Raw genomic sequence first — 24892 nt, forward strand, 5'->3', positions numbered from 1 at the left:
TCGGGTTCCATTTATTCGACTGTCAGATGAGACAATATTCTCTGCTTCAGAGGTTGCTTTGGATTTGAACATGACAATGCACTTTGCAAGTGCTCGATACAGCTTAGCCATTATTATTTTTAAAGTTACAAAGCAAGACATGAACCTGTAGATCACAAAATAATAAGAACTTTGAGTGCTGCAGGGGATTTCCTTGCTTTCTTGGAAAACATTTGTAAGGATCATGCCCATTGTTTCATTCAAGGAACATTTGCTGAGATGCTGCTTCTCCTGCCAAGCCATTCTCTCGCTGGATCGTCGAAGAGGAGGGAAAGGTAAGCTTATAGAGGTGGGGAGTGGAAACACAAAGCATTCCCACCTAGAAGAAGTCTCTGTGCAGGTATATGCAGAGTGCTGGGAACGCACAGGACAGAGCCTCCACCCTGCTATGAGAGGGTGCTGGAGGGTTCCACTCAGGAGGCCAATACGGGTCTGCAGATGGAGGGAAGAGGGAACGGGGTATGCAGAAGCAGTGGAGAATCCAGGGGTTGTTCAGGGAAACCAGACCTTAGGGATGTGAGCGAGAGGCCAGGGACAAGACCCTGACCAATCGGAACAGAATAGGCCTTCATGTCAGAGGTTTGGACTGGCTGGGTGTGAGCTCCGGGTGGATCATCATGCCTTTCTGGAGAGCATTCTGACAATACCATAATATATGCCAGTGGAGACAGTGGGGAAAGACGGTGCCCGAAAATCCTTGACCACTTTCGCTGGAGTCACATAAATACTGGGGTACCCTCGTGCTGGGCCAAGGCATCCCAGTCTCTATGGCTTGTCCTTAAGAAATAGAGTGGGGCAAAAGTAGGTTTACAGTTGTTTGTATGGAAAATAATACAATAATTAATAAGTAATAATACAAGAATAAAGTCTCATGTGCTCACAACTGTAACCCTACTTTTGCCCCACCCTGTATTACAGACTGGATGAGGTGTCTCTACTACTTGGGACCTAACATATTAGGACCAAAGGAAGATGGCTTTTGTCAGTAGCCTCCTGGGAACGTATTTGGCTCAGCGATTACCATCTTAATGTCTGCTACTGAGGGACTTTGCGAGCTGCCGAGGGGCTACTGAAATAAAGTTTGCAGCCTTCCGTGGAGAGCACAACCTCTAGAGAAGAAAATGGGCTTGCGAATCGCTACACCACAGGGAGAAGGGAGGCAAAACAAAGTCTTACCGAACTTCATAGAAGGAGAAAACGATGATAAGGAGTTTGGACTTGGGGTGGGAGCTTCAGATGGGCGTCATGGAGGAAGCAGCACTTGAGTTGGCCTTTGAGATAGATGTTTCAGTCTCTGGGTGCTCCCATCCGAATTGCCAGCTGGTTGGGAGTGAGGGGTTGGGGTTTATTTTATAAATATGCAGCTAACTTTAATCAATGGCACTGGAACTGAAGGTACGTTCCTGAACTGACCTTCTGAGTAGGACCCAAAAGCTGCCGTGTGAAGTGACTGAACCTACCGGGCAAAGCCTTCCATCAAAGACAATTTGGATTACAGCCCCCGAATAGAAATTTAGAAATGGTTCCTGGAAATTTCTCTTCTGTCTTCCCTTCTTGATTCCCGAGGCGTCCTGGCCACCGCAGCAGGGCTCTGCGGCAGAGCTTCCTGTGTGAGGTGCCCCAGGCCCAGCCGTAGGGACGGGGGTAGGTGACCTGCTTGGGCTGGGACACTGCGTCCTGACACAGGTGTCCTCAGGGGTAGACTGCTGATTCCAGCTGGCTCTCCTCTGTTAACATTCTCTTTTCTCAGTGGTACGGGATGGCTTTTTCTGCCCTAATATTCTCCTAAACTATGCCTGATCTTTTGAATTAATTTTTCAACATTTCACCTTCTTTAAATAGAAATGTACCCATGTCTGGGCCTATCTGATTACTCTAGAGAGCCCCAGCTGAGTTGCTTGGCCTGAAGAAAGGTTTGTGATTGGGGCTTGGGGCTGAGAAAAGGGTGTGAAAGAGGCCACCACAGGCTGTTTCTAAGACCAGACTGTGGACTGATTAGGTTTGGGCTCAGTGGAGAGGGGTCTGCAGGCAAAAGCCGAAAGGATGTTTTTTATAAGGAACTCTCAGAGACGAAGGGCCACAGGCAATGCTGCCTCAGGTCCAGGAGACAGCTGCACACTGCTGGTCACTTCTAGAGCTGGTGCTCGCGGAGTCCTGAGCACTCAACGTGGGCTAGTTTGTGTCTTTCCGTGGTGTTAAGGGGAAGAAACATTTTCCTGTTGAAGAGAGTCTTCTGCCTCAGTGTTGGGATCTTTGTAAATCAATCCCTGGACAGTGAAGCAGAATTTTTATAGAGGGCTAGGTTAAGATGAAACTCCAAAAGGTTGCTTGTGTAGCAGACATCACTGATGAGGCTGAGGTGCAAGAACATAGGATGCCTATAGTCAGTAATACAGGGCGGGGCAAAAGGCTTACAGTGGTGAGTATGCAAAACCCAGAGTTTATTCTTGTATTATTATTTATTAATTATTGTATTATTTTTCATACAAATAACTGTAAACCTACTTTTGCCCCAACCTGTATGGTAATAACTATATATGGTGCCAGGTGGGTACTGGAAATATCAGGAGGGACACTTAGTAAAGTATATGATTGTCTAATCACTGTGCGGTACATCTGAAGCTAATACAATATAATATTGCATATAAATTGTAATTGAAAAATATTTTAGAAATTGGAAGTCCACTTGTGAATCCACATGAGATGCCCTTGGATGCTTCCAAATATACACATGGGAGAAAAGATCACTAAGATTCCTCCTTATCTGGTCAGGAGAACACAAGAATAAGATGTGAGTTGTTGTTGTTATTGTAACCTCATTTGTACCCACTGGCTAGGGAGGTTTGGAGAAATTTGAGTTACATTTGTAAATACACATACATGCATTGGAAATTGATACTAAAAGCACTGTTCTAGGAGAGAGCGTTCCTCAACCCATTCACAGAACATAAGTGTCTGTGAACAGCTGCCACACTTATATGGATATGAATCAGCAAATCTGCAGTCATTTCTGTTTCCTATGTCATTCTCGTCTATAATGGGGAACACAGCTGGATATTTGTTTGTAGATGATCTGCCTTGCCCCCTAGAAAGGTAACTGGGACTTTGTCGTCTTGTTTACTGCTGCATCCCCAGTGCCCAGAACAGTGCCTGGTACACAGCAGGCACTTAATATTTGTGAATGAATGAAAAAGTGAATGAACATGTGGGTGTTGTATGAGATGAAAGCCATCTCTCTCCTCTCTCAGTTGCTGTGACTTCTGCTCAGTCTACCTTGAGTCCCGGCCTATGGAAAATTCCATCCTCTCAGTGTAGAGACTGTGGGTGGTTCCCAGGGCATTATGGGTCAGCATGTGGGTGTGGATTCTTGTACAGACAAAGAGGCCCTGGGCCGAGCAGATAGTCCCAAAGTCTCAGAGGGACTTTCAGGCAGAATACTATAAACTTCATCTTCCTTAAAACACTTAATTTTTTTTCCCCATTATGAAAATAACACATGCTTGTTCACTAAAGATTGAAAATGCTAGAAAAATGGGAAGGTGGAAAAATTACTCATAATCCCTATACCCCAACACAAACCCATCCATCTCTTCCTCCTGGGTTATCGAAACAGCTTTTACATCTGCCCCCTTCCCTCCAGCTTTGCCATCCTTCAGTCTAGCTGCAGGGCCAGGGAGGAACCTTCCTAAAACAAAACACTTCAAAGGCTTCCTGTTGTCCTCAGTATCCCAACTGCTCCATAGGGCTGGATCTGTTTGTCTCTTCAGCTTCGTATTCCTCTGAGCCCTTATCATATTACACTTGTGCCAAATGGAATTTCCTTCCTTTCTTCCAGCAGCAGCACCTTCTCACCCTGCCTCTGGTCTTTCTCACAGGCTGCTCGCTCCGCTTGGAACGCGCTCCATCTTCCTTGGTCCTCTTCTTTCTCTTCCTCTGTTTCCTTGTTTGCGTCTGAGTATTCAACGTTTCTCTCTCTGATTCCGAATTGAGATGCTACTCCCCGATACACCTTTCCTGACGATCCTTTCCCTCTCCCCTACCGAACCTGAGTGTGTGGGTCCCCCTGCTCACCTCAGAAAGCCCACAGATGTCCCCATCCTATAGCGCATCGCACAGCATTTTGCCCGTGTCTGTGAGAGCATCTCTTCATCCTCAGTGCGCAGCACAGTGCCTGGGTCATGTTACACGCTCAATAAATATTTGTGGAAGTGAGTTTAAATTGAACCGTTGTTTACATTTTAGAAACATTTCCTCTTAATGTTTGCTTTAATCATACTGTGTTTTCCATTTTATATGAATATAATTAATCATGTAAAAGGCTATATTATATAAACATTTTAATCTTATTTTTGATCTTATGGGTTTTTTAACATCATGAAGTATTTCAATGTTACCTAGTCTTCATAAACTTCATTTTTAATCACTGCATACTATGCCATCAAGGGGATGCACTCTCATTAACTTCTGTTTTAGGATATTGAAGATTTTTTTTTCCTGCTACAATTTGTTAATTTTGCTATACTTATCTTTGGGCATAAAGCTTTTCATATTTTGACTTATTTCCTTAAAACACCCAAAGTAAGCCCTGGCCAGCTGGGCTCAGAAGTTAGAGCTGGACCGAAGGGTCGCAAGTTCAATTCCTAGTCAAGAGCACATACCTGGGTCTCGGGCTCAATCCCCAGCCCTGGTCAGGGTGGTGCGAGAGGCAACCAATCAATGTGTCTCTCTCACATTGATGTTTCTCTCTCTCTCTCTTTCCTGTTCTTCCTTCCACTCTCTCTAAAAATCAATGGAAAAATATTCTCAGGTAAGGATGAAAACACAAAAATCAAACAAGCACCCCAAGTAAAATTTTCAGGTCACTGTGCATTTGAAGGTCTAATACATATTGCCTTCACAAAGTGTTATTTATTCATTTATGTTGCCACTAGCAATATGTGTGAGTGCTCATTTTATTTACCCTTACCAAAGTCACTCCCTTTTCAACCATTAAAAACTTTCAACGAGCATGTAGCTCCCAAAGGCAGCAGCACTAAGGACACAGGGCCAGCATTTGCCCCTCCCTGAACCCCCTTCCAGGACAGCATCTCAGTCCCATTTGCCGAGTGCAGACTTGGCCAGCTTTCACCCCACTGTGTGTGGTCACTCGGAGCATCCATTTCCTGTTCTCAAGGTGAGTGCGATAGCTTGGTTTGCTCTGTTTATTCTATTTCAAACCCTTTATTTTATTTATTTATTTATTTATTTATTTATTTATTTATTTATTTATTTATTTATTTTTATCCTCACCCGAGGACATTTTTCCATTTTTTTGTTCAGATAGAGTGGGAGGGAGAGAAAGGAAGAGAGAGAGGGAAAGAAACATCGAGTGGCTGCCACCCGCACGACCAACCAGGGCCGGGGACAAACTGCAACCAAGGTACGTGCCCTTAGCGGGAACCGAACCCGGGTCTCTCCAGACCGCAGGCCGACTCTCTAACCGCTGAGCCAAACCGGCCAGGGCTATTTCAAACCCTTTAGATGGGCACAGGGCAACCTCTACCCTCATTGCCCACCCTTTCATCAACACACACACACACACACACACACACACACACACACACACACGTTAATGTCTATCTGAGGGCAATATGCACTGAGACCACCTTCCCACTCACCTTTTCTTTTTCCAGGCTCTTTGGTCCCTATAGTTCCAACTCTTTCCCCCTCCCAGCCCCTCTTCTTCTCTCCCTCTTTCTCTTCCTTCCTTCCTTCATCCATTTATTCAACAAGTATAGCAAGCACCTCTAGGGCCAAGCATAAGTGCTGGGATACACAGGAAATAAGGCAGGAGCAGTTCCTGCCGTCATGCAGTTTACATTCTCGATTAGAGACAACAAATAAACCAACCCATACATTAAGAAGTTACACAGTGAAATAGGTGTTTTGAAGGAAATAAAGGCAGAGAGAGAGAATACTGAAAAATATCTTGAGATAGACTAATATGTCCCTCCCTCCCTCTCTCCCTTTCTCCCACCTTAATCCCTTAACAGTGTCTTTTCTCCTCCTCAGCACTTACCACTTCTGCAACATGTGTATTTCCCCACTTATTTGTTTATTATGTTTCCTCCATCTCGTGTAGTCCCCTGCCCTGCCTAGCCAACTGCAGGTTCTCCATAAAAGGCTTCTGCGGAGGGAAATGTGAAATGGGCCTGAGGATGAGAAAGAGCGGTTTGTTTTTAAATGTTGTCTTTCTGTATTGATTTGAGAGAGAGAGGAAGGGAGATAGACAGACAGACAGAAACATCGGCAAGAGAAAACATCAACTGGCCGCCTCCTGCATGCCCCACTGGGGATGGGGCCCCCAACCTGGGCATGCGCCCTGACCGGCAATGGAATGGGCGACCTCTTGGTGCCTGGGTCGACGCTCAACCACTGAGCCACGCCGTGGGGCGAGAAAGAGCTGTTTGTATAGAGTTGGCATCAGAGGTCCAGGCGGAAGAAACAGAAAGCACAGGGACTCTGAGGCAGGCAGAAGGACAGACAGCAGCCTGGAGTGGCTGAATCAGGGTGAGCAACACAAAAGGGCACAGTGACACGGAGAGGAGGTTCGGCAGGCGGGGCTCCTACAATGCCAGGCTCGCAGGCCCTGGGCAGGGGGTTGGGTTTCGTTCCAAGGCCAATGGGAAGCTTTGCCTTGATGTGACACTGGATATGCCTCCCTGCCTTGGCAGAGTATAACTAACATATTTGTGGGGGTGGGGTGGGGGGAGGGGGATGAGATGGGGGTAATTCTCAGGGTGAGTTCTTGTACACAGATTTGTCCTCACCCTGTGACCCATATTCTCCCTGGTGGGTGTGGAGGACCGGACTTCTTCAAGCCTGTTGTTTTGGACCCTATAATTATCAGCGAACAAACATGTAACTACACTCTCTTTGTTGTTATGTTTTCTTGTGTTCTGATAGCCATGGCGTCTCTTACTAGTTGACCCATCAGGAAAACATCCGTCCTGAAACGGGATCCAGAGCTGTCATTTTCAGGATTATAGTAGATCCGACTCAGATTTGGCAACTTGGGAGACCATCTTTTGTGATTTTCATGTGAAAAGTGGATCCATGGTTTTCCTTGAACTTTGCCCTTTGGTCTGTTGGCACAGACTTTTGTCCAGCCTGGTGTACGTTTCTCAGATGGTTTGGGGACTGGTTGAGGGTCTGCTGTGAGAATTCAGGCCCTGTAAGAGCAGCAGAGGCCCCCAACAGGGAGAGCCCCAGAGAGCTGGGCTGATGGAAAGGCCCATTGCTTCCCAGCCCTTGTCATCAGCGGCCTTCTTTGGGGGACACCTTCTTCCTGCCTCTGAGCCCGCAGCTTTGTTTGGTGCTCATCCCTCAGCGATCCCCACAACTGGCCATAGGCACCTCTTCCTGTCACTGACCATTCCAGGTAAAAACAGCCTCCTTGCCCTGGCCAGTTTGGCTCAGCGGTTAGAGCGTCGGCCTGCGGTCCGGAGAGACCCGGGTTCGGTTCCCGCTAAGGGCATGTACCTTGGTTGCAGTTTGTCCCCGGCCCTGGTTGGTCGTGCGGGTGGCAGCCACTCGATGTGTCCCTTTCACATCGATGTTTCCCTCTCTCTCTCTTCCTCTCTCTCCCTCCCACTCTATCTGTACAAAAAATGGAAAAATGTCCTCGGGTGAGGATTAAAAAAAAAACAAAAACAAAAACCAGCCTCCTTCTCGTCCACCTACTTGCTGCTTAGATCTCCATTGTCTTCCCCTTCCCACTAGGGGACACCAGCCCTTCTGGTTCAACATTTGTCAGCTCCAGTCAGTGAGACCATGTCATTAGCTGTCCCGGGAGGACTATTTCCCTTTTCCCAAACCTGGGAATCCTTGGGATCGATGGAGCTGGAAGGTGTGTGAGTAGCACAGAGTAGAAGAGCAACTGTGAGTGGACAGCGGGCAGCTGGCAGACTCAAGAGACTACAACATGAGGCACATCAGAGATACCCTTTCCTCTCTTCCTGGAGGGTCCTTTTTCTTTTTTATTGTGAGAAAATGGCTCTGCATAAATCTACTTGTTGTAATTGAGTTAAATTTACAACAGGCTCAGTCTGGCGCATATTTAGTAGAATATACCTAACTGTTACTGGGTTGCATGGCACTCAGGCACACTCTGTGAGCAATTTACTAATGTATTTTTTTTTTTTTTAATTCAGCTAACCTACACTTTGTTCTTCTCATCTCACTTTACTTGTCTAGCATCTATAATTGGCACTGATGGTGTTCCATGATAGTGCTGTATTAATACCACATGAGCACGTCACACTTTCTAGTGATTATTATCCTGTAGAGGAAATTACAGAGTTCTGTGCATAACTAACAAATGGAAGGGGCCGGTACTGTGTCCTTATTCTGGTTTTCTGATTTCAGCCTATCAATCTAGCAACAATATCATGTGCTGTTGAAAGAATGATGGGCTTTCAACAATATCATCCCTCTTACCCAGCACACCTGAAGGTCTTAGGACCTCATTTGCCAATAGCAGAGGGGAGGGTAAAGACATTCTAGCAGCAAAGTGAAGCGAAGCTTTGGATGCCGGAGTTGATGGTCTCAGGTTAAAGGGTGGGAGGGGTGGAAGAAGCTTTAAAGGAGGTGGGGCTGACAGCACAACCTAAATGCTCTCTATCCCGCTTCCCCACTCCAGCCTGCACCTGGACAATGGCGAACAAGCCCTGTGGTGTGGCTCAGTTGGTTGGGCATCGTCCCATGCAGCAAAAAGTTGCCTGTTCGATTCTGGTCAGGGCACAAGTAGGCTGGATTCCTCATAGGGGGTGTGCAAGAGGCAGCTGATCAATGTTTCGCTTTCACATTGATGTTTCTTTCTCTCCCTCCCTCCTCCTTCCACTCTATCTAAAAATTAATTTAAAAATCTTAAAAAAAAGAAAGAAAAGCAGAACAAATCAATACCAGAGTCAGTCTTATTGTAACTAACACTAGGAAGAAGAAATTCCCAGCCAAAGGATGGCTTCTCTCACTTGTGTATTGCTCAAAGAGACACAGCATTTTATTCCAAAACTAGAAAAAAGGCATAAAAGTGGGTAAAAAATGTGAAGGCTCTCACCTCTGAGTATCTGACTGGAGGGGGCTGGGGAGAAAGCCTTGGGAGGGTGGGGGACAGGTGCAGCAGTGAATGGGAGGTGTGTGGAGGAAGGTGGCCAAAACGGACATTGAAGAGACCACGAACTTCCCCACTTGCCAGTGTAGCCACATGGTCCTGGCACCACACAAAGAGATTAATCTTCCCTCTAATCTTTTCTATTTTAGAATGCCATGACTGTTCCTTTGGGAGCAGAAGTGTTCTCCACTTATTTCCTACTATGAAACTTCCTTTAATGGGCTTGCCAAGGACAGAGGTCACGCTATCTCCGATGGCGATCAGAATTGCACCATGGCCTGGGGACTAAGCTGCTTGTTTCAGACAGTTGGAACAGCAGTCAGAATTCTCATCTCACTTTGCGGTAGTCATGTGAACATTTTTTTTCTTGGTCACTGAACCTCTGTACAACTGCAGAAGAGGTGACGGGAAAGTGTGAAAAGATGCTAAAGCCAGTTGAGCAATCTGTTCTCCGTAGGCTTGGGAGCCCCCAAATAAAAAGCTGCTTCAGAACAGGTCAAAGTGTGTGGGGACAGCCATGGTTGCCATAGTAATCAACAAATACGTCTGGGTTGCAAGAGGCTCTGCCCCGGAAGAGGACGCTGGCTTTTGTTACGAAATTTGTGAACTTTTTCCCTCCACTATTTAGTTTCAAAGTTGTTCATCGTGATTAATTAGTTATTACCTGCAGTCCATTTCTGCCTAGGTTTGGTGCTAACACAGGCCCCCACTTCCCTCTCTGCTGTGGTCAGAGTCGGGTGTCTGACCTCTCTTATAGCACACAGAGGTTTACGAGAACCACAGAAAAGCACACAGGAGTGTGGCAAGGAGACCAGGGCGCTGTTGTGTGACTAACCATTGTGGCCCTCATTCCATTACAATGGGGATAAAAATATCTACCTACCTACCTTATGGGGTTTTGTGAAGATGCATGTGACTTTCGATTTATTCGAAATGTTTAGTGCGTTTTATTCACTTAAGAGGGAGCATAATAATTTAACTTCTCAAACTTCGGATAGAACGCTCATTACAGATGACTAACATATTTCCTCTTATGTGTCAATCCTAACTGAATGCTAGTAGCTGCCTCTGTGTTGAGGATTCTGAGGCTGCATCCGAGCTCCCCTAGCGGTGATAGCGATCATCTAGCAACGTCTGCTATGTGCCCAGGAGGGAGAAGCGAGGTTTAGGCTGTCCTCTGGGGCTCCCACGCGGCATTTGGAGGTTGAGCCTTCATTCATCATTGCTCTGAAGCTTGTTTGATGCTGTTCTGCTAGCACTGACCCATGAGAGATACACACTTAACATTCCAGGTTGAAACCTGTAATGATTTTGGTTCTTTTTAAAACACCGGTTTGGCTCAGCGGTTAGAGCGTCGGCCCGCGGACCACAGAGGTCCGGGTTCGGTTCCCGCTTAGGGCACGTTCCTCCGTTGCAGTTTGTCCCCGCCCTGATGGATTGTAGACACGCAGTGTGGATGCAGAGAGATCAGTTGGGAAGCTCTCTTGGAAGTGGAGGGGAGAAATGCTGCTGGCCTGGCTGAGGGTTTAGTAGTAGAGATGAGAGGTTGTTGGATTTGGCCTGTATTTTCAACAGAGAGACAATGGGACTTGCTAATGAATTGGATATAAGGAAGGAAGGCATAAAAATGATGATGTCCAGGTTTCTAGTCCCATTTCTGGGGAAATGATAATCCATTTACAGAGATGGGGAACAATGAGAGGGAAGCAGATAGGGAGGTGTGGGGCATGGCGTGGAAATCAAGAGTTTAATTTGGGATATGAGAAGTCTGAGTGAAAATTTCACACCCCAGTGAAGTAGGCAGTAGGACATATGCTGGGGGTTCCCAGGAAGAGGGTGGGACTGGGGATTTTAATCTGAGCATAGAGAAAATAGAAAATAGATGGAACTGTTCTACAGAGTTAAATGTGGATGGAGAGGAAGTCTCAGGACTGATGCCCGAGGCCCCCCAAAATGCATCCACTAGAAAGAGGATGCAGCAGGGGAGACCGACAGAGCAGCCAGCCAGTGTCTAGGACGGAATCTAGGAGACAGCGCAGCGGTTGGGAGCCAAGGGCAGAGAGTAGTTCAAGAGACAGGAAGTGCTTCCTCTCTCTTTGTACACACAAAAACACTTGCATACACACATTACATGAATATACACAAGTATATTTTTATATGGAATATGTACATTTTTACACACATATAAGGGCTTCTTCATTTATCATAAGTACTTCCTCATACCCTTAAAATTCCTAAATATATTATTTTGAATGGCTTTATTGTATTCCACCCTCCTGGATGTAACCTTGGCATGAACATCCTTTTATGTACATCCTGTGTTACCTTGGGTTAAATTCCTGAAATGGAATTACTGGTGGATATAACAGCTTTAGGGCTTTTAATACATGTTGTCAGATTACCTTTCAGGAAGGTTGTACCAAGGTTGTATACTCCAGCAGTCAACTGAAAAGTATTTGGCAACTACTGTTACCATTAAAAAAAAAAAATGTGTGTACACACACTCACACACAAATAATATATATAACTCTCATTTTTTTCTATTTTCATAACTTGATTAATGGAGGTTTCAGTACAAGGCTTCTTGTATGCAGTCTGAGCAGTGAGCAAGTTCATCTCTGTACTCAAAACTTCTAAAGTATGAAAAAAATGAGCATAGACATCACCCAAGTCAGCTATTCAGGCCAAGAGGGCTGGGGAGGAGGCGAAAAGCTGGTTTTGAGCCAGTTTCTAGGTTGAGGGGTGGAGTAGATCTCGGTCAGCAGTACAGGAGACTGTGTGGTTCCCACAACTTACATCGCCTCCCCCCCTGCCTGACTTCCTGTGGGCCCAGCCTGGGAAAGGGCGTGGTCACGGAGAGGCAGAAGTAACTCCTAAGTGCAGCAGTGAGAGCCCAGATATGATAGTTGGCGGAGTCTCTGTTGCCTTGTGAACAACAGCCTCAATTGCCCAACTAAACAACAAACATGTGCCAGAGGGACTTAGGCAGACTGTCCCACATACAAGGTCCCTTGCTGACTGGGTGGAGCATTTCAGTTCTGACAAGCCTGGTCTCTGTGTGGAGACATAAGAATCCTCTGCTTAGCCTTTCTGGGCATCTGTCCAGCTGGAGTGGAAAGACCCTGTGTGTTGTGAAATGCAGCAGGTCACAGCCTCATGCTGTTGGTCTGCAGCATTGCAAAGGACAATTGCGCCATGCTGCTAGGCTCTGCGTGTGGAAATCGCAGATACTGAGGTGATAGCAATCTTAAGAATATGTGGAACGTAAAGATAGGCTGAAAATGGGGACTGTGGCAGTCTTGTATGTATTATTTCTCATTTTATAACCATGCTAATTGGAACAAAAATCTTTAAAAAAAAAGCAACCCAAAGAGAAAGAGAAAGCATCACATTTTTTTTTTTTTGGTGTTTTTTGCTTTCTAGATGGCACTAACACTTGTTTTATTTTCTATAGCAGCCAAGAAAGAATTCCTGAGCGAGTACAACCATGTAAATTAGCACAGGCCACAAATCCAAAGGAAATCATTCTGTGAGAAGTTAAAAATGAAAATGGAGTCCGGATGGTGTTGCTCAGTGGATTGAGTGTCATCCCATGGACTGAGAGGTCCCAGTTCGATTCCTGGTCAGGTGATTGATGTTTCTCTCTCACATCAATGTTTCTATGTCTCTTTCCCTTCCTCTCTCTAAAAAAATCAATAAAAACATATTTTAAAAAATTTAAAAATGAAAATGGAAAGTTTTTAATAGAAATAAGGCTAATATTTCGTTTCTTCAGATTTTTTTTAAATTGATAAATAATACATCTTCATCATTCAACTAATGGAGAAATACATAAAATAAAGCTAGTCTTCTCTTGGTCCCTCAAAGCTCACTCCTATTCTCTAATAGTTTGGTATGTATTTTCCAGAACTTTGTTCATACAATTACAAACATTTATTTAAGAGTATATTACATGGCCTATGTATAGAATGTTTATGAAACTGCCAGCATATAGTTAGTGTTCAGTAATATGTACCCAAACATATAATTTAAAAAAGTGAGATTATACTATAAAAATTCTGTGACTTGTTTTAAATTTTATTTAAATGCAATTTCTCTGCTTCTCAGCAAGTAGTTTAGTTAGACCCATGCTTTATAACGACAAAAGACAAAAACATTTTTTGAGCCAAAGACTACCAGATTCATTCATTCAACTATAATTGTTGCCTGCCAACTATGTATCAAGCTTCGTCCAAGGTACTGGGAGTAAATGAAATGATAAAAATCCTTAAAATAGCAATAAATACATATTTATCAACATAAAATAGCAATAAATACGTATTTATCAACAATTACTTTATTTATTTATTTTAAAGAAAGGATTACTTTTATTATTTATTTATTTATTTGTTAAAATATTTTTTTATTGATTTTTTTTGGAGAGAGAGATAGAAACGTCGATTTGAGAGAAACATCAATTGGCTGCCTCCTGCACGCCCCCTACTGGGGATGGAGCCTACAACCCAGGCATGTGCCCTGACCAGGAACCAGGACGTTTCAGTTCATGAGATGACTGAGCCACACTGGCCCGGCTATCCATAATTTTATAACTATGCTAATTGGAACAAAAATCCACTGAGCCACACTGGCCAGGCTATCAACACTTATTTTATTTTTATTTATTTTATTTTTTTTATCCTCACCCGAGGACATTTTTCCATTTTTCGTTCAGACCAGGGCCGGGGAAAAACTGTAACCGAGGTACATGCCCTTAGCGGGAACCGAACCCAGGTCTCTCTGGACCGCAGGCCAATGCTCTAACTGCTGAGCCAAATTGACCAGGATTCAACACTTAATTTAAATACAAATCAATCAAAAGACATGTGGAGGTTGACTGGATAACAAAACAAGACCCTTGCCACCTGCAACAACATGGATGCACCTAGAGGATATTGTGCTGAGTAAAAAAAGTGAGACAGAGGAAGACAAATGCCATATGATTTCACTTATATGTGTGATCTAGAAAACAAAATAAACAAGCAGAACAGAAACAGACTCATAGATATAGAGAACATTTTGACGGTTGCCAGATGGGAGGGGTGTTGAGGGGATAGGTGAAAAAAGTGAAGGAATTAGGAAGTACAAATATGTAGTTATAGAATAGTCATGGGATGTAAAGTACCGCATAGGAAATATAGTCAGTAATATTCTAATAACCATGTATAGTGTCAGATGGGTACTAGAATTATCACGGTGATCACTTAGTTATATAATGTTTAATCACTGGGTTGTATACCTGAAACTAATATAATATTATATGTCAATTATAATTGAAAAATAAAAAATTATTTACAGTGAAAAAAAGAACCACAAGAATACATGCTGATTATAAAAAGCTCCAGTACTACTCTGTATGATACTAGAACAGTAGATACATATCATTGTACATTTTCCCAAACCCATACCATATAAAACAACAAGACTAAACCCTAATGTAAACTACGAACTTTAGGTGATAATGATGAGTCAAAGTAGGCTCATTAATTATAACAAACATACCACTCATATTTTGATAATGGGAGAGGGGATATATGGGAAATTTCTGTACTTTCCACTCAATTTTACTGTGAACCTAAAACTGCTCTAAAAAATAAAGTCTAGTAAAAAAGTCCTTGTACTTGTGGAACAGACATTTTAGTGGGGAGAAGTAGACAATAAACAAGTATAATACAACAGTATGTCAGATGTTGCTAATAGGGTATGTACAGGCGTCACAAGGTTAGGACAGGACTCAGCAAAAAAGTGATGACATTTGAGCTGAGATCTGGAAGGGGGTGAATAACGCTAGGTGGATGTTTGGCCAAAAGGATATCCCAGGAAGAGGGAAAACAGCAAGAATCCTGAGGGAGGTGATGCTGGCTTGATGAGAAGTAAAGAGGCAAGTATGGCTGAGGAATGAAGATGGGGAACAGAACAGTTGTTGGGAAGGGTTGTGAGGTCTGTGCAGGCCATGAGGAGGCCTTGGGATTTTCCTCTGAGTGGGATAAGATGTCACTGGGGATTGTGACCCCGGCACTCTCCTGATCTGATGTAGGTTATAACATGTTCCCTCTGGTTATTGTTGAGGACAGACTATAGGGGGCAAGGGCAGAAGGGGGGAGACCAGCGAGGAGGCTACTGCAACAATGCAAGAGGAGTGAAGATGAGCTTTGGGCCAGGGTGTTGGTGGTGGGGTTGGTGACAATTGTTTGTATTCTGGGTATACCTCCAAGATAGAGATGATAGAATCTGATGATGGCTCAGATGTGGGACAAAGAGCAAAATCAAGAATGATTTATAGGAAAAAGCAACACACGGAGTGTTCCTAATTAGAGATTTACTGATTGGTCAGCACGAGAAATAAAAACAACATGGGAGGATGTATGACAAGGGAGACCAGAACATGGGAAACCTGCAGTAGTCTTATGGACCCCCTTTTGCTTTGTCTTTTTGCCTCCGTTATATCACGTACCATGCCGTGTGTGTGTCTTGTCCATACTGACACTTCTCAACCCTTGCCCTCATTCCCCCAGTGGCAGAGGAAAGTCTCCTGGGCCAGGGCCCAAAACTTGTGGTGCCTCCCATCACAAGCAAGGCATTGCTAGTATTCTAAAATATTAATGTCGATGTTGAATTCTACTCCAAAATATTTATGTTCATTTCAATATATTCATTACTTATAATCAAGTCAAATTGCTTGTCTTGAGTGATGGGTCCCTGACATACACCAAGAATCCCTAAGGAGACATAAGGATTTTGAGACGCTCCAGGTCCATGCCATTCCCAGTGTACGCCCGGGGGTACTTCCTCCGAAGAAGAGCGAACTTATTCATAAACGAGCTGGTCCTTGAAGCACCTACAACGCTCTCAGGAATACCTGTGCTGAGAAGAGCAGGCAGCAGGCTAAGGTATAACACCCAATGCTCTTCTCACCAGCTTCGGCTCTTCCTTCTCTCCACAATAGTGCAGGCCCTTTCTTACAATTAAAAACATACGTCCTTTTACTCTGCAACATTCTACCCACCTTTGGTTTGTTTGTTTTTTAAAACCTTTCTAGTTTTTCTCAAATTTCACATTCTATTCAAGATGTCTTACATTACCATTCAAGGTGATAAATCATTCCAATGAATTCTTAGAGTGTTTATTTTCTGTGGGGAAGTATGATAAACCCTGGGAGGAGCAAGGCTTTGGAGTCAGAGGAGCAGAGCCCTAGAATCAGACTTACTGAAGCTTTAATGCAGGCGTTGCCCTTATCTGTGTGATTTTAGGCAACTTTCATCTCTAAGTCTAAAAGACAGAGTTAAGACAGGGCTGGCAGGATGATTAAATGAAAAGCATAGATGAAGCACCTAGCACAGTATACAGGCATTTGATAAATGTTAGTTCTCTTTCTCCCTTCACCTATTACTTTGTCACTTTTAATATTCTACCTTTTATGATTCTACCTTTTGAATCATTAAATGTTCTATATCTCGAACTAGACAATAAACTCTTATGGGTTAGAAACCACATCTTATATTTCTTGACATCCCCCAAAGCATCCATCACGGTGCCTTGAACATGGGAGATGATTAATATGTGCTTGCTGATAGATTGATTGACGCATTTCTTGGCAAGGTTAAAGCTGAAGGACGTATTTGCTCTCTGGACTCAAACGCATAACAATGAGCTTCAAAGAGGAAAATGAGCTTCAGCATTCACAGGGAAGGTCACTGCTTGGCACCTCTGGGAGACATGTTGCTGACGAATGAGGAGGATGCTGTGTGGGTTTCAGACCCTGCAGCTAGCTACGGGTCGGTTACCCAGGCAGACAGCGAGATCCCGATAACCTCACCAAGACCAAATTCATTTAGCAAGGCATTTCAACAGGCTGTCACTGTGGCACATGGACTGCTTGACTGCACAGCTGTTATTGTATACTTACAAGGGAAATTAGGAGTAATTAATAAGCTGGAGATCAATAGAAGTACTATATTGCAGTGAGAGATTAAATTTTCTTTGAGTTAAGAGGAAAGTGCAACGATCCCACATAGAGTAGAGGGATTGGTCACAGATAACCGCTACTCAGTTTCTTGATTTATATAAAAGTTTTACTTTTTAGCTTCTATTTACTTTTTGAAGAGATAAAGAGTCCATGCACATGGTAACTCAAACAGCACAAAATGGAACACAACTGTTACTCCCCAGAGGCACCCACTATTGTCTGTGTCTTGGGTGTCATCCCAGAGATGAGGCCCTGTGTGTATGTGTGTGCACGCACACATGCACACCTTAGCTAGAAGTATTTTTAAAAATCTAACAACTTCCTGCAGGTCTGCTATGTCTGTTTTGTTCATCTGTATATCTCTGGTGGCTGGTGCAGTGGTGAGTCCATGCAGTTAAAAATTCATGGTCAATAATTATCTGTTGATTGACTTATTTTATTCAGTGATCGACTAGATTTATTTCAGCAGTTTTTAAAATGATTTGCATAAGCTTGATACATCTTTATTGTGAATTAACTGAAGACATACAATTTGACATGTCTAGGGAACAGAGCATTTTAATTAATTCTAATTTATTGGTACAATAATTTAAAACCATTGGTGCAGAAACTGCCTGTTGAATATTCTTCACTGACTGAAGAAGCTCCTTGGAAAATATGTACCACTTGTATTTAAATAAGAATTGGCTTGCCCAGCTGGTGTGGCTCAATGGATTGAGTGTTGTTCCATGGACTGCGAGGTCCTGGTTCGATTCCCGGTCAGGAAACATGCCCGGGTTTCAGGCTTGATCCCTGGTAGGGAGGATGCAGGAGGCAGCTGATGGATGTTTCTCTCTCACATCGATGTTTCTATTTCTCCCTTTCCTCTCTCTCAAAAAAAAAATCAATAAAAACATATTTAATAAACAAATAAATAAAGATTGGCTTGCTCTGGCCAGTTTGGCTCAGTGGTTAAAGCGTCAGACCACGGACCAAAGAATGGCGCGTTTGATTCCAGTCAAGGGCACCGTATTTTGTTTGCAGTTTTATCCCCGCCCTGATCCGGGTCATGCGGGAGGCAACTAGTCAATGTGTCTCTCTCACATCAATGCTTCTCTCTCTGTCTCCCTCCCTCCCTCTCTATCTGAAAATTAATGAAAAAATATCCTCGAGTGAGGATTAAAAAAATAATAATAATAAATAAGGGTTGGCTAATAAGCAAAAAAGATTAAAAAATATCTCAGAACATATGCAAATTAGTATGTTACTCAAAGTTGCTACTTTGAGAACTGTATACATTTTTAATTGCCTCTTTGAGTTCTTAAGCCATGTGTTACTATGGTTGCTGCTACTTCTATTATTGCTATTGCCACTACTACTAACTTTACTATTTATTGAGTAAATAGTATGTACTAGCACCATGGACATATTTATTTATTTATCTATTTAAAGAGGTAATTTTTATTAGATTTGGTTCTTACTGCAAGGTCTTCCCCTAGTTTCAGATCAGATTGACTCTCCCCTTTCATCCCTTAGAAAGCAGATTAAAAAAATGTTTTTATTGATGTCAGAGAGAGAAAGAGAAAGGGAGAGAGACAGAGACATTGATGAGAGAGAAACATCAATTAGCTGCCTCCTGCACACCCACCACTGGGGATCGAGCTTGAAACCTGGGCATGTGCCCTGACTGGGAATTGAACCAGCAACCTCATGGTGCATGGGACAATGCTCAACCAACTAAACCACACCAGGCAGGCCACCATGGACATATATAATATGCATTATCTTATTGTATAGCAATATTATCAGGTAGGTACTATTATCATCTACATTTTATAGGCAGAAAATGATTTCATTTCTTGCTTATATTCGCAAAGCTAATAAAATAGTGGAATGGGAATTGGGGCCCAGCTTGATACCAGAGCATATACCCCTAACCAATATTTCAAAATCACATCTCATTTTTGATCAGAAATGGAAATTTTTGTTGGTCATCCTTCCTATTTGCCAAATTTAGTTTAAAAAGATTTTTGGTTTTATCAACAAATGAAATCCATCTTAAAAAAGAATGGTGTTTTGTTAGCACTGGTTTTTCAAAAGATATGTGTCAGTTACTAAAGGAATTCCCCAAATGGTTTGTATCATTCAAATGAGTGATCAATCAGATTTCTACTTTGAAAGAGGTAGGACCCATTTGTGTGTTTGCTTAAAAAAGAAATCTGTCCTTATATTTATTGCCATATATCATATATTTACTTAATTTGAATAACAGGGAATTTCCTGTTAGAGTTAAACAGAAAATACCATATCGCCTATATTTCTTCACATTTCACCACTCGGGCTTTATAGTCAAGATAGTCCTAGGCGAATCTGCAAATTATGCAAAATGTGTCTTGCCACATCCCTTTCTTTCGGCACTTCCCTTTAATTATTTCTCCATCTACTCCCTTCTGTCCTCACTCAAAAACTCCACGAGTCCAGTGAGACCCAGCCACCACATGCAGAGCCCACATGTTCAAGGTCACACCCTGTCTTATCCTTTCTGAGTGCTCCTTTCACGAGCCCCAAAATTATCCCTCTCTTTAGCCATCTGACCAAAATCCTATTCTCATAGAATAATCTATATTGTGTAACTTTTAGGAGAAAAGAAAGCAGGGAAAACTATCCACCAGGAAAAGAATCCACAGTGAGGTGTAAATGACTGATAGCCCAGGCCGAATATAGAGGTCTTGACAGTAGCACTGACATTTAGAAAGAGAATCTTATTAGATCAAGAGGAGTATATTTATTTTGGGCTGAATACCATTTTAGTCTTTCCTTAGCTATAACAGATTTTACATGAAGACTTTTCTTGTCTTAATGAATGCTAATGTTACTTCTATGGTTGGACATTATGATGGCACTAGAGATCAACTTCCACTTTTGGGGTATTGTATGGGACATTTAATTTATTTTGGTTGGCAAAGGATGGGTTGTTGGTTGTAGACACTGATGGAGGAGGAGGTGAGGGGCAAGTCTTCCAAGGAGACCCTCAGATGTGTCCATGAGAAAAACACCAATTTTATTATTCTGGAGAGAAGAATGTTTGCGTGGTGGTGGTGATTGTTTTTATTTGCCTGTTTAACAGGGAAAAACTGAAAACCATAAATGGTTCTTCACCTTGTTGCCTCTAACAATTCTTTTGACTTCCAGCGTGTCTGTAGTTCACTGACTTACCAACTTTTCTGTCAGTTCCAAAGTGAAATAGTATTTGGGGCATGCCACCTAGTGGTGATAGCTTTTAGTTTGTTGCTCATCGGAAGAAAGTAAATCAAATCCTAGTAAATCAAGGTCTTCTAGGCTGGAAAGCCACACCTAGGTCACCTCGGTCATCTTTTAGCTTTTACATAAACAGGCAAGGACATCACCCTTTCTGTGGAGCTGAGACAAAAAAAGACAGGGCAGTTCAAAGCCGCTGGAGTTCAGCAGCCTATGGGCTCCCAGTTCCCCAGTGAACTTTGAACGTCAGCGACCTGCCTGGCTGGGACACAGCTCTGCATCCCCATAGGCTTCTTGGCAGTCCCAGCGACCAGTGCTTAGAAGACAAGGCTCTTTCTGAGTCTGGGCCCTGACTTAACGCATGTCCTCTCTCTGACCTCTTCCTTCTGCTCCCTTCCCCCACCTCTTGGCTCCTTTTTCTTTCCACATTCCCTGCTGCTTTTACTGCTTTTCTTTCATGATCAGGCTTTATGTACCCAAGAATGAATCACCATATAATACTTAACAAAATTGTCTAGTTTTCTTTGTGTTTCATTTTTGCTTTTTTTCCCCTAAAAGGAAAAGAATTCATATTCAATGTGGAACACATAGAAAACAGAAACACACACACACACCCCCGACATGACCATCACCTAGAGATAATCATTGTTAATACCAGCAAAAGTCCTTACAGTTCCCTTTCCCTAATTTGTCTGTGTGTGTGTGCGCGCGTGGTTTTTTAAAAACCCAAACCAAAAAATGATATAAAATACTTCTTTTCGTTTAGTAATGGATCATGAGCATTTTCTCATGTCAATAAATGTTCTTCTACTATGTGATGCTAGTAACTTCATTATAGGATATACCAGAATTTACTTAATTGCTGTTAAAATTGAGGAAAGTGAGAATGATAAGGAAAAATTTTTAAATATTTTTTTTATTGATTTTAGAGAGAGAGAAAAGGAGAGGGAGAGAGAGAAAAACATTGATGAGAGAGAAGCATCAAATGGCTGCCTCCTGCATGCCCCTGTTGGGGATCGAGCCTGAAACCCAGGCATGTGCCCTGTCTGGGAATCAAACCAGGACCTCTCAGTGCATAGGACGATGCTCAACCAACTGAGCCACACCGGCCAGGGCAAAGATTTTAATACATAGTTATATCCAGTTCACACTTTATTATCTATTGTGTTCTATACTATAGAAGGCAATTTTCATGTACATAATCACATGTAACCTTCATAAGATCCATATGATACCAATGAAGTAGGTATTGTGATGACATTTTACCAAACAGAAGACTGAGGGTCTGAGAAGTTAAGTAGCTTGCCCAAGATTACATGATTGGTAAGAGAGACACACAGAAACAAAACTGATCTCTGGATCTATAGTCCCTCAGCCACTTCCTGAGGTCCTAATAGAGACTAAGCATGAACATAGCTTTTCTGAGCATTCTTTCTCTTTGTCCTCAGGACATAACTAAAAACTCCAAAGGAGGTCAGTGTCAAAAGGCTTTAGAGCAAGATGGAGAATGTAAAGTAGGATACAGGAAACTGGAAGGAGAGCCACCTAGGGAGAGACTCCTGGCTTTTCATAGCCCTGGAAATAATAATCACTAAGTGCTCTACTCATAGATACAGAGAACAGACACCTGGTGGTGCCAGAGGTGACGGTTGTTAAAATAAATGACGGGGGTCAGAAGATACAAATTTCCAGTTATAAGTCATAGGGATGTAATGTACAGCATAGTGACTATAGTTAATAATACTACACTGGTTATTTAAAAGTTGCTAAGAGAGTAGATCTTAAAAGTTTTCACCATAGGCAAATTTTTTTGTAACTATATATGGTCACAGATATTAACTAGACTTATTGTGGTGACCATTCCACGATATAAACCAATACTAAACCATTATGTTGTACATCTGAAACTAATATGATGTTATATGTCAAATGTACCTCAATTTTTTAAAAGGTTAAAAAATACTAAATGTTTTCTATATACTGTCCAATTTTATCCTCAACAACCCTGTGAAATATATACTAATATAATCTTATTTTAAGTTTAGAGAAGTAGTTAGCCCAAGGTAACCCTGCTGGGCAGAAGCAGAATCAGAATTTAGTTTGTCTGATTCCAAAGCCTCTTGAACTGCCGTACAAACTTCCTCCCCACGTGGGTAATGTTCTATAAGAACCTCACAGTGATACATTCACAGCTCCCACCCCTGGCTTTGTGGGTAAGTTTGAAGGGGCTTATTGGACAGATGAATGAAAGGGGGGGGGGCATGGAGAGAAGGAGACAGAAAACTAAAGTAAAACAAAGCTTATAAAATATATAGAAAAAATATAAAAAGACTGAAAGAATGCCAGTTGCAATAAAAGTAAATCGTGGGAAAGATTGCTTGGCAATCTTTGATGCAAAAAATTTGGCAAGCAATGCTGATCTGTTGAAATGTCAATTCAATTAAAAAAAGGTTGGGGTGGGGGAAGTTATCCTGGTGAACCTGACCTAACCAAAGAAAGACTCCAAAAGAGAGACTGGGCCCTTTCTGAAGAGAGGTGCTCTCATGTTGGCCTTGAAGAATCAAAGAGCCATGTTGCAAACTACTTACCAGGAGGGGTGGCCGCTGGGAACCAGGGTCTTTAGTCCTATACCTGCAAGGAAGTAGATTCTGCCAACATCTTGGGAGAGCTCAGAAGAGGACTGAGTTAAAGATGAGAATGCAGCCCTGACTGATTCCTTGTTTGCAGCCTTGGAAAACCCTGAGCAGAGGACACAGCTAAGCCATGCCCAGACCCTTGGCCCACAGAATCTGGGGATAGTAAATATGTTTTTTTTCAAGGTAATACAAAGAAAGAAAGAGAATGAATGAAATGTCTGCCTTTTGTTTTTAAACACAGAAACACATATTAACAGCTGTTAGAAATGGTTTTTCTGCCTGGCTGGAGTGGTTCAGTTGGTTGAGCGTTGTTCTGTTCACTGAAAGGTTGCTGGTTTAATTCCCGGTCAGGACACATACCTGGGTTGTGCGTTGGATCCCCAGTCGGGGTTTGTATGGAAGGCAACTGATTGGTGTTTCTCTCTCACATCAATGTTTCTCTCTCTCTCTCAAACATGTCTTTGGGTAAGGTTTAAAAAATATAAGAAGAAATGGTTTTTCCTCAGTATAATGCTAGTACATTTTCCAAAAATGATTGGATCAATGTACTCATATTACTTAACATGAAACCAGTGAAACAGCCTTTCATATAAATTATTTCACAAATTTATACTGTAGGGTAAAAGATTAGCAACAATATACCTTTTAAGACATTGTGTCCATTTAGACTGCTCCTGTTTTGGTTCTTAATTTCTGGAATAAAATGGATAATACTCCTTACTTCATAGGAGTTGTGAAAACTAACAAATAAATATCAAAATTTTGGGGAGGGATTGAAAAGGGGGATATGTTAATACAGTATATACTATTTTTTTTTATCCTCACCCGAGGACATTTTTCCATTTTTTGTTCCGGTAGAGTGGGAGGGAGAGAGAGGAACAGAGAGAGAGAGAAACATCGATGTGAAAGGAACACATCGAGTGGCTGCCACCCGCACGACCAACCAGGGCCGGGGACAAACTGCAACCGAGGTACATGCCCTTAGCGGGAACCGAACCCGGGTCTCTCCAGACCGCAGGCCGATGCTCTAACCGCTGAGCAAAACCGGCCAGGGCTATACTATTTTTTAAATATCCTTATTCTTATTCTGAAGTCATAATGCTCTAGTGGTGACACCATTAGTCATCACCATGGAAACCAATGATGTATGCCATCTTTATATCTGGGGCCTCTCTCCATCCTCTAGGCGGTTCCAGAGGCTGCCATAAAAATAAGATTAGCTCCCCTTTCTTACCATCTTTAAGTTCCTTCACTGGTTTTCAAAATACCTTCTCTACTAAACTTTTCCTTGAATCTGTCTCTGTCGCTCCACCTACATCTCTCTTCTCTTGTATCATCTCCCGCTCACTCCACTGCTGTGATTCTGGGCGCTGCACTTTACTATGCCTTTGTTGTCTTCTACCTTGCTCTTCTTTTCCTCCTTCCACGTGGGAACAATCTTTGTTGATTCAACAAGTTGTTCAATATCCCTATTAGTGTCTGCATGGAGGAGCCAAGCCAACTTAGTTGTCAACTTTGTCATGGCTGCCAATTACTGAAGTTTCTATATCTGGGTGGTGTTTTGCTTTAATTAGTAAAGAAATCACCATAAATAGATCCCTCTAATTCTTGAAGATGAGTGAAATCAAATAACACTAGTTACCTACAAGGTATTGATACTATTGCAATTAGTTATTTAATAATAGGAAAGGAGCTAAAGGGAGGCTAGACATGATAGGCATGCCATTTGGGCAGTTTCACCAGGACAGTGCAAGTCCACATTCTCCAGGGAACCACCAGCCCATTCTCTGCAGATTACTGGGGGAAGGGATCCAACCATAGAAAGAT

At 42.6% G+C, this 24892-nt stretch overlaps 1 long non-coding RNA gene across 3 annotated transcripts in view; it reads left to right on the top strand.

Annotated features, from left to right (window-relative positions):
• Positions 1–12823, top strand: part of LOC118624536 — a 130292-nt gene extending 117469 nt beyond the window's left edge. For all 3 annotated transcript variants that reach the window (XR_004958376.1, XR_004958375.1, XR_004958377.1), the window contains 2 exons: positions 245–314; positions 12645–12823. This is a non-coding gene — a long non-coding RNA (uncharacterized LOC118624536). The remainder of the gene's footprint in view (positions 1–244; positions 315–12644) is intronic.
• The last annotated feature ends 12069 nt before the right edge of the window (positions 12824–24892 follow it).

Source organism: Molossus molossus, unplaced genomic scaffold, assembly GCF_014108415.1.
Source record: "Molossus molossus isolate mMolMol1 unplaced genomic scaffold, mMolMol1.p scaffold_m16_p_10, whole genome shotgun sequence".
Taxonomy (NCBI): Eukaryota; Metazoa; Chordata; class Mammalia; order Chiroptera; family Molossidae; genus Molossus; species Molossus molossus.